This window comes from Arachis ipaensis, chromosome B01, assembly GCF_000816755.2.
Source record: "Arachis ipaensis cultivar K30076 chromosome B01, Araip1.1, whole genome shotgun sequence".
Taxonomy (NCBI): Eukaryota; Viridiplantae; Streptophyta; class Magnoliopsida; order Fabales; family Fabaceae; genus Arachis; species Arachis ipaensis.
Genome location: NC_029785.2, coordinates 120,784,266 through 120,804,207, shown reverse-complemented (window position 1 = coordinate 120,804,207; position 19,942 = coordinate 120,784,266).

The following is a 19,942-nucleotide window of genomic DNA, read 5'->3' as shown; positions in this document are numbered from 1 at the left end:
ATTGGGATGTCTCCATACCAATTAGTATTTGGCAAGGCTTGCCATTTGCCAGTTGAGCTTGAACATAGAGCATTCTGGGCTCTAAAACTACTGAACTTTGATGAGCAAGCTGCTGTAGAAAGGAGACTAAGGCAACTCAACGAGCTGGAGGAATTTAGGAACCAAGCATATGAGAATGCAAAGATTTACAAAGAGAACACAAAAAGGTGGCATGATCAAAAGATAACAAGGAGGGAGTTCACTGAAGGACAAAAGGTGTTATTGTACAATTCTAGACTTAAGTTCTTCCCTGAGAAGCTTAAGTCTAGATGGTCAGGACCCTTCACCATACCCCTATGGTCAAGTGGAACTCATGGAGGACAAAACACAAAGAACCTTCACTGCAAATGGCCATAGACTCAAGCATTACCTAGGGGACTCACTGGATGAAAGGAGAGTGAGCTACCACCTCAACTGAAAAAGGAAGAACGCCAAGCTAGTGATGATAAAGAAGCGCTAGTTGGGAGGCACCCCAACACTTTATATCCTTTTGATTTATTGCTTTCTTAAAAGTAGATTGTGAATATTAGCTTAGGAAATTTAATTTCAGCTTTGATAGTTAGGATAGCTTTATGAATTATTTTGTCTCCTATTTTTGGAAGTGCAACTTGATGAAGGCATTCACTGATGATGAGTGATTGGGCTAAGAACTAGCTAAAAAGCTAAGTTTGGTGTGGCCACTCACCTACTTAATCTAGGCTTACAATCATTTGGATAAACTAATTTTTGAAGAGTAAGCCCAGAGATTAAGTTTGGTGTGGTCACCACCATACGAGGATCACTTAACAAGCCCAATACCACTCAATTTGAAAGCATTTAATATATTGGTGGAGGCTTGAATGTGAATTTTAATGTGTTCAGGGGAGATTAGAAGCAAAAGAATGTGAAAGAATTGGAATTACTTCTTCCCCATGAACACATTAAAAACCCAATGATGAACCCAATTTATTAAGATACAAAATGAATTAAGTTTGGTGTCCCAAGAGACACCCATCAGTTGCAAATCCATTCACTAGCATTAAAAAGGAATGTGGAGGATTATTTTGTCATTACTAATGGGGTTTCGGTTTCATTTTCAGGAGATTGAATGGGGCCCACTTGATTGATAGAAAAAGAGGTCAAAGTATACTTGCACTTTGGAACTCAACACATACAGGAAGCAAAGTGAGATAAGGATTGGCGCCTCTTCCCACGCTAGGCGCCACTCCCCAAGTGGAAAACATTAAACCCATTTCCACTTCCCACCATTCGAACCACACCCTTCACCCCCTATAAATCCCATCACTTTCCCATTTCCCTCCCACTTCAAACCCCATTCCATACACAAAAGAAACTCACACAGACCTTTCTTTCTCTCTTTTTTTTTTCTTTTTTCATCCCCTTTCTCTCTATCTTTTTACTTGATTGGGACAATCAAGTCCTAAGTTTGGTGTTGGAGCAAAACTTTTGTTTTGCTTACATTTCTTTGCAACACTCTATTACTATCTCAGAACCTTCAAACACACACTCTCTCTCCACCCAATGGCACCACCGAAATCCTCAGCCTCAAAGAAAAGAAAGACCAAAGAACCAACTTGCGGTTCCTCAAGCTCAACCTTCAATGAATACAAATTTCTCTCCGCATGCAACCAAAACTAATTCTATGGTTGGGTAAGTGGGAGGGAGATCATCCTAGAGGTTGGTTTTCAACTGGGATGGAATGAGCACCCTGAAATTAACATCGAGATAAACAACAGGGGCTAGGCACGCTTCTGCAACCCACCAAAGAAAGTGGTGGAAGGTTTGGTAAGGGAATTTTATGCCAATGCCGTGCCACAGCCAGGGCAAGCTTATGGGTATATTAGCTATGTGAGGAGGGAAATCTATTGATTATAGTCCCTCTAACATAGAAAAGGTGCTGGTGGTGAAGAGGACAAACTCCACTCGGAGTTATGAGGAGAGGATGAAGCAAACGGACTCAGGATTTGATGAAATCCTGAACGAAATTTGTGTACCAAATGTGTAGTAGATCAATGACAAAGATGGGGAACCCAACCAGCTGAGAAGAAGGGACTTGAGCCCCCAAGCTAGGGGGTGGCTGGACTTTGTGAGAATATTTTTGATCTCTACATCCAACACCTTAGAGGTGACCAAGGAGAGAGTTGTGCTCATATACAGCATTATGAAGGGAGAAAATGTAAATGTTGGGGAGTTGATTGCCAACATCAACAAAATACTGAAGAGCACTAATGAAAGCACAAGATTGGCATTCCTCAGCATCATACAAGAGCTATGTGATGAAGCTGGAGTTGAGAAAGTTATTGATGAGGTGCTGGTGAAGCAAGACAAGCCTATAACTGCCAAGAAAATGGCCAAGGTGTTGGCTTTCAACCCACTTCAGAGGGCCAGAGAGCATAGAGCTCATGCTCATATGCCACAACAACAACAACAACAAGAAGAGGCAAAGGAGCAACCACATTTCCTGGCACTTCAACCACCACAATATCAACAATATCAACAGTACCAGCAATTTCCTGAAGGAGTAAACTGGGAGCAGCTGCAAGGAGACGTGCATCAAATGAAGGGAGATTTGCATCAACTGAGAGAAGATGTCAACCAATTTCAAAATAACCAAAGGGAGCAATGGAACCAAGTGAATGAGAACATACAAAACTTCCAATGGAGCTTTGAACCCTGAAGGAGCAGCAAGAACAGATCAATTGGGGAGAATTGCAAGGCAGTTTAGGGATGATGCTGGAATATCAATTACATCAAAAGGAGAGCCTTGCTGAATCCAGACACCTCTATGAAGCCAGAACTGTAGCAAGAGGAGAATATGACTACTATGCACAAAATAAGTTGAGCTACTTGTGCAATGCAGTAGCCAACATGAATCCCAATGATCCCACCTATATGCAGAAATTAGAAGAACTCAGTGGACGGCAGGAGGAAATTGCATACCAGCACAAAGAAAAGGTGAAGTCCTACATGAGACGGCTGGGATTTTGGAAGCCTGGTATGCGAAATTGTGATCGTTCATTCCTTGGTAACGGCGTCAAAAACTTAATACGCACGTTCATAATTTTAGTTCTTTGTCGTAACTTCGCACAACTAACCAGCAAGTGCACTGGGTCGTCCAAGTAATAAACCTTACGTGAGTAAGGGTCGATCCCACGGAGATTGTCGGCTTGAAGCAAGCTATGGTCATCTTGTAAATCTCAATCAAGCAGATTCAATTGGTTATGGTGATTTAATAATTAAAATATAATTAAAACATAAAATAAAGATAGAGATACTTATGTAATTCATTGGTGAAAATTTCAGATAAGCGTATAAAGATGCTTTTATTCCTTCTGAACTTCTGCTTTCCTACTGCTTTCATCCAATCCTTCATACTCCTTTCCATGGCAAGCTTTATGTTGGGCATCACCGTTGTCAATGGCTACATCCCGTCCTCTCAGTGAAAATGGTCCAAAATGCGCTGTCACCGTACGGCTAATCATCTGTCGGTTCTCGATCCTGCTGGAATAGGATTCAGTAATCCTTTTATGTCTGTCACTACGCCCAGCACTCGCGAGTTTGAAGCTCGTCACAGCCATCCCTTCCCAGATCCTACTCGGAATACCACAGATAAGGTTTAGACTTTCCGGATCTCAAGAATGGCCGCCAATAATGCTAGCCTATACTACGAAGACTCTGATTGTGAATCAGGAGGCTAAGAGATACGCATTCAAGCTTGTTTGCATGTGGAACGGAAGTGGTTGTCAGGCACGCGTTCATAAGTGAGAATGATGATGAGTGTCACATAATCATCACATTCATCATGTTCTTGGGTGCGAATGGATATCTTAGAGAAGAAATAGGCTTAAATTGAATAGAAAAACAATAGTACTTTGCATTAATTCATGAGGAACAGCAGAGCTCCACACCTTAATCTATGGTGTGTAGAAACTCTACCGTTGAAAATACATAAGAACAAGGTCCAGACATGGCCGAATGGCCAGCCTCCATAAGAGTCTAAGATCACCTAAGACTGATTAAAGATAGATCCGAAGATGTAAATACAATAGTAAAAAGTCCTATTTATACTAAACTAGTTACTAGGGTTTACAGAGATAAGTAAATGATGCAGAAATCCACTTCCGGGACCCACTTGGTGTGTGCTTGGGCTGAGCATTGAGCTTTCATGTGTAGAGGTCGTCCTTGGAGTTAAACGCCAATTTGTAACCTGTTTCTAGCGTTTAACTCTGCTTTGCAACCTGTTTCTGGCGTTTAACTCCAGAATAGGGCAGAGAGCTGGCGTTGAACGACAGTTTGCATCATCTAAACTCAGGCAAAGTATGGACTATTATATATTTCTGGAAAGCCCTGGATGTCTACTTTCCAACGCAATTGAGAGCGCACCATTTGGACTCTTGTAACTCTAGAAAATCCACTTTGAGTGCAGGGAGGTCAGAATCCAACAACATCAGCAGTCCTTTGTCAGCCTCTGAATCAGATTTTTGCTCAAGTCCCTCAATTTCAGCCAGAAAATACCTAAAATCATAGAAAAATACACAAACTCATAGTAAAGTCCATAAATGTGATTTTTAATTAAAAGCTAATAAAAATATACTAAAAACTAATCAAATCATACTGAAAACTATGTAAAAACAATGCCAAAAAGCGTATAAATTATTCGCTCATCACAACACCAAACTTAAATTGTTGCTTGTCCCCAAGCAACTGAAAATCAAATAGGATAAAAAGAAGAGAATATACTATAAATTCCAAAATATCAATGAAACTTAGCTCCAATCAGATGAGCGGCACTAGTAGCTTTTTGTCTCTTGAATAGTTTTGGCATCTCACTTTATCCATTGAAGTTCAGAATGATTGGCATCTATAGAAACTTAGAATTTAGATAGTGTTATTGATTCTCCTAGTTCAGTATGTTGATTCTTGAACACAGCTACTTTATGAGTCTTGGCCGTGGCCCTAAGCACTCTGTTTTCTAGTATTACCACCGGATACATACATGCTACAGACACATAACTGGGTGAACCTTTTCAGATTATGACTCAGATTTGCTAAAGTCCCCAATTAGAGGTGTCCAGGGTTCTTAAGCACACTCTTTTTTTGCTTTGGACCTTGACTTTAACCCCTCAGTCTCAAGTTTTCACTTGACACCTTCACGCCACAAACACATGGTTAGGGACAGCTTGGTTTAGCCGCTTAGGCCAGGATTTTATTCCTTTAAGCCCTCCTATCCACTGATGCTCAAAGCCTTGGATCCTTTTTATTACCCTTGCCTTTTGGTTTTAAGGGCTATTGGCTTCTTCTGCTTGCTTTTTCTTTTTCTTTCTCTTTTTTTTCGCCAATTTTCTTTTCTCTTTCTTTTTTTTTCTTTTTTTTTCTGCAAGCTTTTGTATTCACTGCTTTTTCTTGCTTCAAGAATCATTTTTGCTTTTTCTTGCTTCAAGAATCATTTTTATGATTTTTCAGATTATCAATAACATTTCTCCTTTTCATCATTCTTTCAAGAGCCAACATATTTAACATTCATGAACAACAATTTCAAAAGACATATGCACTGTTCAAGCATTCATTCAGAAAACAAAAAGTATTGCCACCACATCAATATAATTAAACTAATTTCAAGGATGAATTCGAAAGTCATGTACTTCTTGTTCTTTTGTAATTAAAACATTTTTCATTTAAGAAAGGTGATGGATTCATAGGACACCCATAGCATTAAGACATAGACACTTAAACACTAATGATCATATAGTAAAGACACAAACAGAAATAAAACATAAAGCATAGTAGACGAAAAACAGGAAAATAAGAACAAGGAGATTAAGGAACGGGTCCACCTTAGTGAGGGTGGCGTCTTCCTCTTCTTGAAGAACCAATGGTGCTCTTGAGCTCCTCTATGTCTCTTCCTTGTCTTTGTTGCTCTTCCCTCATAGCTCTTTGATCTGCAGTCAATTGCTCTACCACTGAATTATGGAAAAACAAAAAGCAATGCTTTTACCACACCAAACTTAAAAGGTTTGCTCGTCCCCGAGCAAAAGAAGAAAGGAAGTAGTAGAAGAAGAAGAAAATGGAGGTGTGTGAATGGGTGGGTTTGGGAGAGAAATGGTTTGAATTTGAATGGTGAGGTAGGTGGGGATCCTGTGGGGTCCACAGATCCAGTTGGGCCAAGGACTTAACATCCCTGCTCCAATTAGGCGTGTAAAATGCCCTTAGTGTGCAATCCTGGCATTTAACGCCAGACTGCTGCCTATTAATGGCGTTAAACGCCCAAATGTAGCCTGTTTCTAGCGTTTAACGCCAGACTGATGCTTGTTTCTGGCGTTAAACGCCAGCTTGGTGCTTGTTTCTGGCGTTAAACGCCAGACAGATGCTTGTTTCTGGCGTTTAAACGCCAGAATGCTCTTCCTCCAGGGTGTGCTGTTTGTAATGCTATTTTTTATTCTGTTTTTGATTTTTCAATAGTTTTTGTGACTCCACATGATCATCAACCTAAAAAAATATAAAATAACAATAGAAAATAAATAGATATAATTAAATAACATTGGGTTGCCTCCCAACAAGCGCTTCTTTAATGTCAATAGCTTGATAGTGAGCTCTCATGGAGCCTCACAGACGTTCAGAGCATTGTTGGGACCTCCCAACACCAAACTTAGAGTTTGAATGTGGGGGTTCAACACCAAACTTAGAGTTTGACTGTGGGGGCTTTGGTTGACTCTGCAATGAGAGAAGCTTTTCATGCTTCCTCTCCATGGTTATAGAGGGAGATCCTTGAATTTTAAACACAAGGTTGTCCTCATTCAGTTGAAGGACCAACTCTCCTCTGTCCACATCAATCACAGCTTTTGTTGTGGCTAGAAAAGATCTTCCAAGGATAATGGATTCATCCTCATCCTTTCCAGTGTCTAGGATTATGAAATCAGCAGGGATGTAAAGGCCTTCAACCTTTATTAACACGTCCTCTACTAGTCCATAAGCCTGTTTCATGGATTTGTCTGCCATCTCTAATAAGAATTTGGCAGCCTGTACCTCAAAGATCCCTAGTTTCTCCGTTATAGAGAGTGGCATTTTCTTTATGCCTGACCCCAGGTTACACAGAGCCTTTTCAAAGGTCATGGTGCCTATGTTACAGGGTATTAGAAATTTACCAGGATCCTATTTCTTTTGAGGTAGAGTTTGCTAAACCAAGGCATTTAGTTCCTTGATGAGCAATGGAGGTTCATCCTCCCAAGTCTCATTACTAAATAATTTGGCATTCAGCTTCATGATTGCTCCTAAATATTGAGCAACTTGCTCTTCAGCAATGTCTTCATCTTCTTCAGAAGATGAATAGTCATCAGAGCTCATGAATGGTAAAAGGAGGTTCAATGGAATCTCTATGATCTCTAGATGAGCCTCAGATTCCTTTGGTTCCTCAAAGGAAAACTCCTTATTGGTCACTGAACGTCCCAGGAGGTTTTTCTCACTAGGATTCGCGTTCTTCTCCTCCTCTTTGGGTTCGGCCACACCAAGTAAGGTAATGGCCTTGCACTCTCTTTTTGGATTCTCTTCTGTATTGCTTGGGAGAGTACTAGGAGGGGTTTCAGTGACTCTTTTACTCAGCTGGCCCACTTGTGCCTCCAAATTTCTAATAGAGGACCTTGTTTCATTCATGAAACTTAAAGTGGCCTTAGATAGATTAGAGACTATATTTGTTAAGCTAGATAGATTCTGCTCAGAATTCTCTGTCTGTTGCTGAGTGGATGATGGAAAAGGCTTGCTATTGCTAAACCTGTTTCTTCCACCATTATTAAAGCCTTGTTAAGGATTTTGTTGATCCTTCCATGAGAAATTTAGATGATTTTTCCATGAGGGATTATAGGTGTTTCCATAGGGCCCACCCATGTAATTCACCTCTGCTATTGCAGGGTTCTCAGGATCATAAGCTTCTTCTTCAGAAGATGCCTCTTGAGTACTGTTGGATGCAGCTTGCATTCCATTCAGACTCTGAGAAATCATATTGACTTGCTGAGTCAATATTTTGTTCTGAGCCAATATGGCATTCAGAGCATCAATTTCAAGAACTCCCTTCCTCTAAGGCGTCCCATTACTTACAGGATTCCTCTTACAGATCTGCAAGAATTCAGTTAAGAACTGAAAAGGATCTTCTGATGGAAGTCCATAAAACTTGCAGTTCTGTTGCATCAGAGAAACTAATTGAGGTTTAAGCTCAAAATTGTTTGCTCCAATGGCAGGGATTGAGATGTTTCTTCCATGTAAATTGGAATTTGGTGCCGTAAAGTCACCAAGCATCTTCCTTGCATTGTTATTATTTTCGGCCATGTCTCCTTCTTTTTCGAAAATTTCTGTTAGATTTTCTCCAGAGAGTTGTGCTTTAGCTTCCCTTAGCTTCCTCTTCAGAGTCCTTTCAAGTTCAGGATCTACTTCAACAAGAATGTTCTTGTCCTTGCTCCTGCTCATATGAAAAAGCAGGGAACAGAAAATAATAGGGATACTCTTTGCCACAGTAGAGAGGTTCCTTTATGTGAGTAGAAGAGAAGAAAAAGAATTCGAACACAGAAAGAGGGAGAGGGTTCGAATTTTTAAGAAGAAGAGAAGTGTTAGTAGATAAATAAAATAATTAGAAAGAGATGAGAGATGGAAGAATTCGAAAATTAAATAAAATAAAAATATTTTTGTTTTTATTTAAAATCAAAGTTAGAATTCGAAAATTAAAAAGAAAAATTAAATTAAATTAAATTAAAATTTAAAATAATTAGTTAATTAAAAAGGAATTTTAAAAAAGAGGAAGGTGATTTTCGAAAATTAAAGAGAGAATTAGTTAGGTAGTTTTGAAAAAGATAATAATCAAACAAAAAGTCAAGTGGTTAATTGAAAAGGATTTGAAAATCAAATTTGAAAAGATAAGAAGTTAGAAAAGATTTTGAAATTGATTTTGAAAAAGATGTGATTGAAATTTATTTTGAAAAAGATTTGAAAAAGAATTTTAAAAAGATTTGATTTTGAAAATTAAAGTTGATTACTTGACTAACAAGAAACAAAAATATATGAATTTGAAATTTAAAGATTGAACCTTTCTTACTAGGCAAGTAACAAACTTCATATTTTTGAATCAATCACATTAATTGTTAGCATTAATTTCGAAAATATGAAATAGAAATAAGAAAAAGCTTTGAAAAATAAATTTTGAAAATTTTGAAATTATGAAAGAAGAAATGGAAAAGATTTGATTTTTGAAAAAGATTTAAAAAAGATAGAATTTTTAAATTGAAAATTTGATTTGACTCATAAGAAACAACTAGATTTTAAAAATTTTTGAAAAAGTCAATTCAAATTTTCGAAAATTTATGAGAGAAAAAGGGAAAGATATTTTTTTATTTTTGAATTTTTAATGATGAAAGAGAAAAACAATAAAAAGGCTCAAAACATGAAAATTATGAATCAAAATAACTAATGCATGCAAGAACACTTTGAATATCAAGATGAACACCAAGAACACTTTGAATGTCAAGATGAACATCAAGAACTTATTTTTGAAAATTTTTAAGAAAAGAAAAACATGCAAGACACCAAACTTAGAAATTTTCCAATGTTTAGACACTAACAAATTAAAAATGCATATGAAAAACAAGAAAATACACAATATAAAATTGCAAATATCAAACAAAGAAGATCATCAAGAACAACTTGAAGATCATGAAGAACACATGCATGAGTTTTTGAAAAATGCATAGATTTTAAAAACATACAATTGACACCAAACTTACAATTTGACACTAGACTGAAACAAGAAACATCAATTTTTTTTTTGGTTTTTTTATGATTTTATTAAAAAAATTTTTAGTATTTTTCGAAAATTAATTGGAAAAAGAAAAATAAGGATTTCAAAATTTTTAACGAGAATTCCAGGAATCATGCAATGTTAGTCTAAAGCTCCGGTCCAGGGATTAGACATGGCTCACTAGGCAGCCAAGCTTTCATTGAAAGCTCCAGTCCAAAACACTAGACATGGCCAATGGCCAGCCAAGCTTGAAGATACAAATCAGACATACAACAGCTGATACTTCATTCAACTTGCTTCTGTGCTGATGGGTGGAAGCCTCGGTTCAAAAGAGTTAGACATGGCTTTACAGCCAGCCAGGCTTCAACATGTTTCATGAAACTCTAGAATTCATTCTTAAAAATTTAGAATAATTTTCGAAAACAGGGAGAAATTTTTGAAAGATTTTTTTTTTTGAAAATTTTTTGAAAATTAAAAATAACAAAAACAAAAAGCTTAAAATTAAAATAAATTTACCTAATCTGAGCAACAAGATGAACTGTCAGTTGTCCAAACTCGAACAATCCCCGGCAACGGCGCCAAAAACTTGGTATGCGAAATCGTGATCGTTCATTCCTTGGTAACGGCGTCAAAAACTTAATACGCACGTTCATAATTTTAGTTCTTTGTCACAACTTCGCACAACTAACCAGCAAGTGCACTGGGTCATCCAAGTAATAAACCTTACGTGAATAAGGGTCGATCCCACGGAGATTGTCGGCTTGAAGCAAGCTATGGTCATCTTGTAAATCTCAGTCAGGCGGATTCAATTGGTTATGGTGATTTAATAATTAAAATATAATTAAAACATAAAATAAAGATAGAGATACTTATGTAATTCATTGGTGAGAATTTCAGATAAGCGTATAGAGATGCTTTTATTCCTTCTGAACCTCTGCTTTCCTACTGCTTTCATCCAATCCTTCATACTCCTTTCCATGGCAAGCTTTATGTTGGGCATCACCATTGTCAATGGCTACATCCCGTCCTCTCAGTGAAAATGGTCCAAAATGCGCTGTCACCGCACGGCTAATCATCTGTCGGTTCTCGATTCTGCTGGAATAGGATTCAGTAATCCTTTTGCGTTTGTCACTACGCCCAGCACTCGCGAGTTTGAAGCTCGTCACAGCCATCCCTTCCCAGATCCTACTCGGAATACCACAGACAAGGTTTAGACTTTCTGGATCTCAAGAATGGCCGCCAATAATGCTAGTCTATACCACGAAGACTCTGATCGTGAATCAGGAGGCTAAGAGATACGCATTCAAGCTTGTTTGCATGTAGAACGGAAGTGGTTGTCACGCACGCGTTCATAAGTGAGAATGATGATGAGCATCACATAATCATCACATTCATCATGTTCTTGGGTGTGAATGGATATCTTAGAGAAGAAATAGGCTTGAATTGAATAGAAAAACAATATTACTTTGCATTAATTCATGAGGAATAGCAGAGCTCCACACCTTAATCTATGGTGTGTAGAAACTCTACTGTTGAAAATACATAAGAACAAGGTCCAGGCATGGCCGAATGGCCAGCCTTCATAAGAGTCTAAGATCGCCTAAGACTGATCAAAGATAGATCCGAAGATGTAAATACAATAGTAAAAAGTCCTATTTATACTAAACTAGTTACTGGGGTTTACAGAGATAAGCAAATGATGCAGAAATCCACTTCCGGGGCCTACTTGGTGTGTGCTTGGGCTAAGCATTGAGCTTTCATGTGTAGAGGTTGTCCTTGGAGTTAAACGCCAGTTTGTAACCTGTTTCTGGCGTTTAACTCTGCTTTGCAACCTGTTTCTGGCGTTTAACTCCAGAATAGGGCAAAGAGATGGCGTTGAATGCCAGTTTGTGTCATCTAAACTCGGGCAAAGTATGGACTATTATATATTTCTGGAAAGCCTTGGATGTCTACTTTCCAACGCAATTCAGAGCGTGCCATTTGGACTCTTGTAGCTCCAGAAAATCCACTTTGAGAGTGGGAAGATCAGAATCCAACAGCATCAGCAGTCCTTTGTCAGCTTCTGAATCAGATTTTTGCTCAAGTCCCTCAATTTCAGCCAGAAAATACCTGAATCACAGAAAAACACACAAACTCATAGTAAAGTCTAGAAATGTGATTTTTAATTAAAAACTAATAAAAATATACTAAAAACTAATCAAATCATACTAAAAACTATGTAAAAACAATGCCAAAAAGCGTATAAATTATCCGCTCATCAAAGCCCAAGGACAAGAAAGCACAAGAAGGATCCTCCCAAAAGGTTGAAGATGACTCCTCCCCCTCCAAGAAGAAAGACAAGGGCAAAGGGCCAATGAACTGAAGTTGAAGCTACACAAGGTTGTTATGTTCCATGGTTGACATTTTTCAAATTTCTGAACTATGTTTAAGTTTCTCTCTGCTTTACTTTATGTTTGAGAATAATTGGTAATTCTAGGATAGTTTATGTTTTATGTTTAGTTCTTTATTACTTGAAGTCTTTTGTGAGTCCTTTGATATGCAAGAAAAAAATGCAATGTTAACTTTAGTCTTTTTCAACATCAATAAAGTGTAGTTTGTCTCCATAAGAGTTGTTGTGAGTTGTGCAAGAACAAGAGTAAATGAGACTAAGACCAAGAAAGCTCATTCAAAGAACTTAGAAACAAAAGACTAAGTGTAGAACCTTGAATGAACTAAAGAGAAAATGAGTCATGAAAGGGCAACTAGTCCTAGGAGGCATGACAAGTAGAGGTTGAGGGGTGTTCCTTGAATATCTATAGAACCAAGAAGAAGTAAGCAACAAAGACCCAAGGCTCTGAGTATCAACTACTAGGAAGGAAAGAAAAACATTTAAAAACTCAAAAGAGTTAGAGACCCTAGTAGATGCTTGTGGTGAAGATGTGTCAAGAAGAGGCCTGGGCAAGTAAATTCTCAAGGGTGTTTCAATACCTAGTACCATAAAGCCAACTGGCTTGGGAGTGTTAATTGAAAGCCTAACTAAAGGGTTGTCTTGAGACAAAACACTTAGATTCGTGGTCAATGAACAGAAAAGAAGCACAACCAAAAAGATAATGAGTTAACTCTTACTACTTCAAGGTGACAATTAATGAAAAGGACCCTTGAGGCACATACTTGGAAAAACCCTCAAGGATCTAGGGACACTTTGTGACATTCAAAACATTCATGCATGTGTTGAACACTTAGTCCCATTCTTAGTTATATTGCATCCATTCAAGGTCAAGTCTCGATTCATAAAAAGACCACTCACATTGATTTGCTTGGGACAAGCAAAGCTTAAGTTTGGTGTTGTGATGACTTGCATCATCTACACTTTTTCTTGCATAAAAAGGACCATAAAAGAAACATAATCTCATTTGATCATTGCAATTCATGCCTTAATTGATGAATATCATAGTATATTGCTTTGAAATGAGTTTGTGTTGAATTTCAGATGAAAAAGACATCAAAAATGGGAAGAAAACAACAAAACAAGTGGAGCGTGTGAAGTAGGCGTTCCACTTGGAACAAACGCCACAAAAATGTATTGGCGTGGCACGCCAGAGCTGGGTGTGGCACGCTGGTACAACATTCCAGAGAGCAACAATGAAGACCATCAAAGGGGCGTGGCATGCCAGAAGTTGGGCGTGGCACGCCAACTCATTACCTAGAAGAGTCATCACTAGGGCGTGCCACTTTGTATCAAAGGCGTGGCACGCCAGCTCCAGAATTCACTTGGGCGTGCCACTTGAGGATCAAGGCGTGGCACGCCAAGCCTAAGAGACCCACAATTAAATGGGCATGCAACTTGAGCAACATGGCGTGGCACGCTGGTACAAGAATCTAGGGAAGGGGTTGAAGGTTAATGAGGTCTGGGCGTGCCACTTGAGCAACCAAGCATGGCACGCCAATGAACACGAAGGCAAAGCAAAAGCTAGGCGTACCACTTGGTGTCGAAGGCGTGGCACGCCAGCTCAAGAGTCCCACTAAGGCGTGCCACTTGAATGTCCAAGCGTGGCACGCCAATACACAAAGAATACCCAAACCAAAGCTGGGCGTGCCACTTGGTGTCGAAGGCGTGGCACGCCAGCTCACATATCTCACTTGGGCGTGCCACTTTCATGATCAAGCATGGCACGCCAGCACTTAAGGAGACCAAACAAAGCAGGGTGTGCCACTTGGTATCGAAGGCGTGGCACCCCAGCTCAATTATCCCACTTTGGCGTGCCACTTGAACGTTCAGGCGTGGCACGCCAACTCTTGGAACCAAGGCAAGTAAAGGGGCGTGGCACGCCAGTCCCATGGCATGGCACGCTGGTAGTGTTTTCCAGAGAAGGAGATAAAGGGCCAAATGAACTGGGCGTGCCACTTGGATGATGAGGCGTGGCACGCCAGCAAGAGGATGAAGCATTTAGAGGGGCGTGGCACGTCAGATCCTGGGCGTGCCACGCTGGTACAAGTTTCCAAAAGCATGAAGATGTGGAAAATGGCCTGGGCGTGCCACTTTGGTTCGAAGGCATGGCACGCTAAGCTACTTGGGTCAATTAAAATGGCCTGGGCGTGCCACTTTGGCTCGAAAGCGTGGCACGCCAACCTACTTGGGTCAATTAAAGAGGCCTGGGCGTGCCACTTGGTGTCGAAGGCGTGGCATGCCAGGGATGCGATGGGGGAAGGCGTGCCACTTGAATGGTGAGGCGTGGCACGCCAACCTTGAAACAAAGGGAGCGTGACACGCCAGAGGAGCGCCAGTCACACGCCAGCTGGAAGATCACGTTTGTTGAGTTTCTTTTCCTTCCAAATTGTAATTTTTCTTTTTTACTTTTGTATTTTTCTTTATTTCTAGATCTAGGAGTAGTATAAATACCCTTGGAAGTAGTAGAAAAAGGGAGTCAGTCATCAATATCTCAGTAGGAGATTGTGGAGTTCTAGTTTTTCACTTTTTACACTTCATCTCTTCCATCTATTGTACTTTCTTTCTGAGCTATGAGTAGCTAAATTCCCTCTCATTGAGAGAGGGAGCTCTATTGTACTTGATGGATTAATGACAGTGAATTTCTTCTTCTCTTCATCTTCTCTTTGATTTGCTAGAAGGAATTTCGTTCTTCATGCTTAGTGTTCAATTATCTTGGAAAAAAGATTGAATGCAAAATGGGTTTCATGGGAACCTTGGAAAAGGAAACATGAAACCATGCTAGAAATCCCTTCTCACACTTGAGTAGGATCTGGGTTTTGGTATTTGGATATGGTGACATATAATTCTCCCTCTACCTGGACCTACAAGGATGTGTGGTATAATTAGGGACCAAGCATATCTCTCTTCATGAGAAATTAGACCAAAGAATTGACTATTGATCAAGATCTGAGAGATTGAGTCACCAAGGAATTGGGGCTCAATCAATCATGATTGCCAAGAGGTCAATGAGTTACATAATTGAAGAGGATATAAGCTAGATTTAATCCAAAGAGACAATATCTCCTGATCTCAATGAATTCCCCCATTCTTATCTCTCCCATTCTTTTATAGCTTTCATTTACATTCTGCAAATTCCCACTCCCTTTTACATTCTTGCCATTTCTATTTCTGCACTTTATTACTTTCCTTTATTCTTTTGCCATTTATGTTTTTGCCATTTATAATTCCGCACTCACAACTTATTCTGTTTAAGCTTGACTAATTCACCAATTAATTAAAATTGTTCAAATCTACTAATCTTTGTGGATACGATCCCACTTTACTGTGGGTTATTACTTGACGATAATTTTGGTGTGCTTGCCAAGGAGCAGATTCATCAATTTTATTGGGAGGGGAGTGAATCGCACTCATCAATAATGTTCTTTAAAAACTTAGGCTAGATGACCATAGGATAAGAATGAATGTATGAGGGTGTAAATTTCTTAGTGCCTTGTTGATAACTACGAACCAAGTTGAGTATGGATTTGTTATTTAATATTGAGAATGGAAATTTGAGTTTTAAATGATGATTTAATGATGGTTGATAAATTGAGATTAATGAATGTGTATAGATGATGAATTGTTGAAGGTCTTCATGATATAGTTGTGAAATTATGCATGAGAATTATTTAGAATTGAGGTATGATGGATGATGGAAGGATGTAGAGTTGTGCTGTGGTGGTATTGCATATATTGTAACTAATTCTGTTATGATCAGAATTGTATGGAACCAAATCCTGGTTAAACTTCGGAATATTTGGAACTAAACTGGAGAATTTGAGATCTTTTCATTAAATATATGATTTATGGTGAATTTTCAAATTGTAGTCGTGGAATCTGATTTTACTATAGAATTTTTAGACAGCAGTAACTTATTGGGTCTGCTGCAAATGTTTCAAAATGAATATTAAAATGGAACCAATTTTAAATAAAGCTTTACCCCTATTATTTTAACTTCGTAAAATTTCAGAATGGTTGGACTTGTGGTTTTAAAGATATGAATTTTTGAAATACAATGCGTTATGCAATTAAAGCCAGATTCTGTTTTCTTAGATTAGCAACTTTGAGAGTTTATAACTTCTGATTATGGATGGATATTCAAGTGCAACCAATTGGAGGTGCAAATCAATTATGTTTAGCATATGTGATTTAAACTTTAGGGCTGTCCATGTTTTAATGAGTGAGTTATGGAACTTGGAAGAGGATATGTTCATTGGCTTTTAAAACAGAATTCTGCAGAAAGTTACTCAACTTCCAAGTTACATAACTCCTTCATTAAAAATGTTTTTGATCTGAAACCAATTAGAAAATAAACCTGGATATGTTACGTTGAACTATATTAATTTTGAAGGCTATTGGATTTAATTTGAATTTTATATGAAATTTTAGATATAGTATGCTGTTGATGTTTTCTGGTTTCTAAGCACTGCAGAGCAGTCAGCGTCTCTCCTCTATTCCTGAGGCTAGTTAAATTCAAAAATTGTTATTTTTTTTAGAAAGCTTATTTCAAGCTGAACGTCTGGACATAAAGTTTTCCCAATTCCGAGTTCATTTGTTATATTAAAAATAGAAAAGAAAATAGAGTGTCGAAGACGTCTTAGTGATAGTCATGGGTCCGAAAAGTCAAAGATTAATCTTCGTATTATGTGATTGATTTAATGTTAGAATTAGTTTGATTTTAAAATTATTCGATACTAAAAAGGTTGAGAAGAGTTTGATAAATGGTTTGGTCGGGACCCGGAAAGGGTAAACGTGATAAATTATAAGAGAATGATGTGAAAGCTAAATGAATACATGTTCCTATGGCTATAAAGAACGAATGTAAGGAAATTATGATGATAAATGATGAGATTTGGGAATGACTGTGTGTGGCCAAAATGGTCGATATGGCAAGTTGAGAACGGAAGTTCCCTCTCTTGTCGTGATGCAGATGTGGAGAAGGTGGAAAGGCACTCACCTTCGTATTGTTTCCTCCACATTTTTCTCTGGTTGCAAGGTATAAAAAAACACTCCTTGCAATGGCTCTTTCAACACATGAGGGAGGTTTCTATTCACAAAGGTGAACTTTTCCTCCGAATCGCCAACCTTGAACATTTCGAGGTCTCCTTCAGGTTCCGGCTTGGGCTTGTCATCGACCCAGGCGTCTAGGTCGGCCAGAAATACCCCGGATGCCTCTTTGGACTTCTTTCTTAGGGAGAGACTGGCGTTGTCGCACGCGACCACCGTTTTCAAATTTCCCCTGACGGATCGAACCAACCCATCATCAACAATAAACTTCATCATCAGTAGCTTTGTATAGATCACTGCTCCAAACTCGTTGATAGTTTTCCTTCCCAAGATGAGGTTGTAGGCCGTGGAGTCCCTTAGAACAACGAACTCCACCATTATCGACCTCTTCCCCCGTCCTCTTCCTATGGAGATTGGTAGGGAGATTATCCCATCAGGTTTGATAAAGTTATCGCCCAAGCAACCACACTGTGTTGGTGGGTTTTCAGGTCGGTGTCCCAAGCAAACACATTACAGAACATGATGTTCGAATCAGCTCCAGTGTTTACTAAGATTCTCCCTACCAGGCCAATTCCCACTCTTGCTGTGATCACCATAGGGGGTTCTCCGGCAAGTTATCAAACCATTGGTCTTCTGGTCCGAAAGATATTGATGGTACCCTCCTGGAGGAAGGCACGGGACCAGACGACGACACCACCAAAACTTTGACATCCTTCCTGCATGCCAACTTTGACCTTGGGGCAACGTCTCTTTTGACTACAACGTTCACAATGGTGAAGCCGCATTCATTGTCTTCCTAGGGTTCCTGTCTTGGTCTCACGGCGCGGCTCTTGTCGTCGCCAGATCGGTCGCGATCCCGCGTCCTGGGTTCCCTTATGAGGTGGGAGAACTCTGCTAGCTTACCTTCCCAGATTGCCTCCTCCAGAGCATCTTTCAAATCGAAACAATCTTGGGTCTTATGTCCGAAGCCCTTGTGGTAGTCGCAATAGAGGTTTTTGTTCCCTCTAGTTCTATTCTTGAGTTGTCGGGGCTTCGATAGGATGCCTTTGTTGTCTATCTGTTGATATACCTCGACGATCGGGGCAGTCAGGGGAGTGTAGTTGGTAAACTTTCCTACCCAAGGGAATGGCTTGAAGGCTTTAGCTGGCCCTCCATCTTTGGTGCTTCTTAGGCCTTTCCCCGCTACCGGGCTGACGAGAAGGGTTATAGGCGGGCTGCCGCTTGTTGGCTGCCACGACTTGGCTAACCTCCTCATCGTTGATATACTCCCTAGCCACATTTTGGATTTGTTGCATCGTCCACACGGGCTTGGTGGTAAGGTGTTTCCTGAAATCCTCGTTCAGCAACCCGTTCGTCAAGCATAAACTGTCTTCTTGATTTTCCTCCACCGTATGTCTCGTCGGGGGTCGGGTGTAAATTATAAGATCTCGTCGTCTCTTTTGAAACTCCCTGCTTTCTCCTTGGCTTTCTGATTCTGATCGGGGGCTCGGGGTGCGTCTGGAGCGACTTCTTCGGGGGCTTCTCCCTCTCCTTTGGGGAGATCGGGAACGATCTTGCCCTAGAGTTGGTTGGTGGCGCTCCCTGCTTGCCAGCTCTCGCTCCATGTTCTACACCCTATGGCGTAGCTCCTGCATTATTCTGGCACTGTTCCTCCAAAGGGTCGCCTCTCCTGGGAGCGCGAGGGGAGCTCTGGTCGCCACGGGGGGATCTTGTGTGTTCGCTAGAGGAAGCCACAGAGGCTACCCTACCATTTCGAGGAGCCATCCCCCCTCCCCCCCCCGCGCGTGGNNNNGCGTGGTTCGCCTCCATCGTCTGCCTCCACCGAACCCAACAGAAAGTCCATTCAGGCCAGTCCCCATGGATAGTGTCAATGTTCAGTACTTCAGGTCTCGGACGAGTCGGAGATACTTCTCGGGGTGTGACACTGAGGACAAGCCTTGATCTGGGTCTGGAAGGTGCGAACGGAGACTCCGCGATCTCCCGAGCTGCTGAGATGTGAGGAGGGAGGAACCACCTGCATTGACACTCCGACGCTCAAGTCAGAGTCCGTCCAGATGGCCGAAAGAGTATGCAGGTAATGACGTACCTTGGGAGAGGGGTAGGGCCCTTCCTATATATACTCTGTCAGTTGGGCGGATCCCACGGGGCAGGTCCCTTTCCTGTAAGTTTCCTCTCTCATCTGTCATGTAGCTGGCTGATGGAGAGTAAATGTTCGGGTCGTGGTCCGGACGTGTGACGCCCGTTAGGTCGGCCGGTCGGGTTGGGTTGTCCCGCGTACCAGGCCAGGTCAGACGATGTGCCAGCTGGGCTGGGCCGTAACAGATAATAAGCACAAGATAATTATCAAATAAGCACATGATTTATTAAAATAAGTTTTCCCTTAAGAAAGACTCTGTATTCCACTTGGATTACTTATTCCCCCACTGTCACCTTGGCCATGTTTTTCTACAAATTACTTTTTTCTAAACTACGGTTTTGATTAGAAGCCAAATTGGAATAGTATCCCATTAACCTTTTGAATTATAAACTAATTTGAATACTATATGTTAATTGACCACATTGGTTTGTTTTTCTTATTTGATAAGTGTAAACCCCGAAAAATTAGCGAATAATTTGTCAATAAATTAAATTTTAATAAAGAAAATTAATAATAT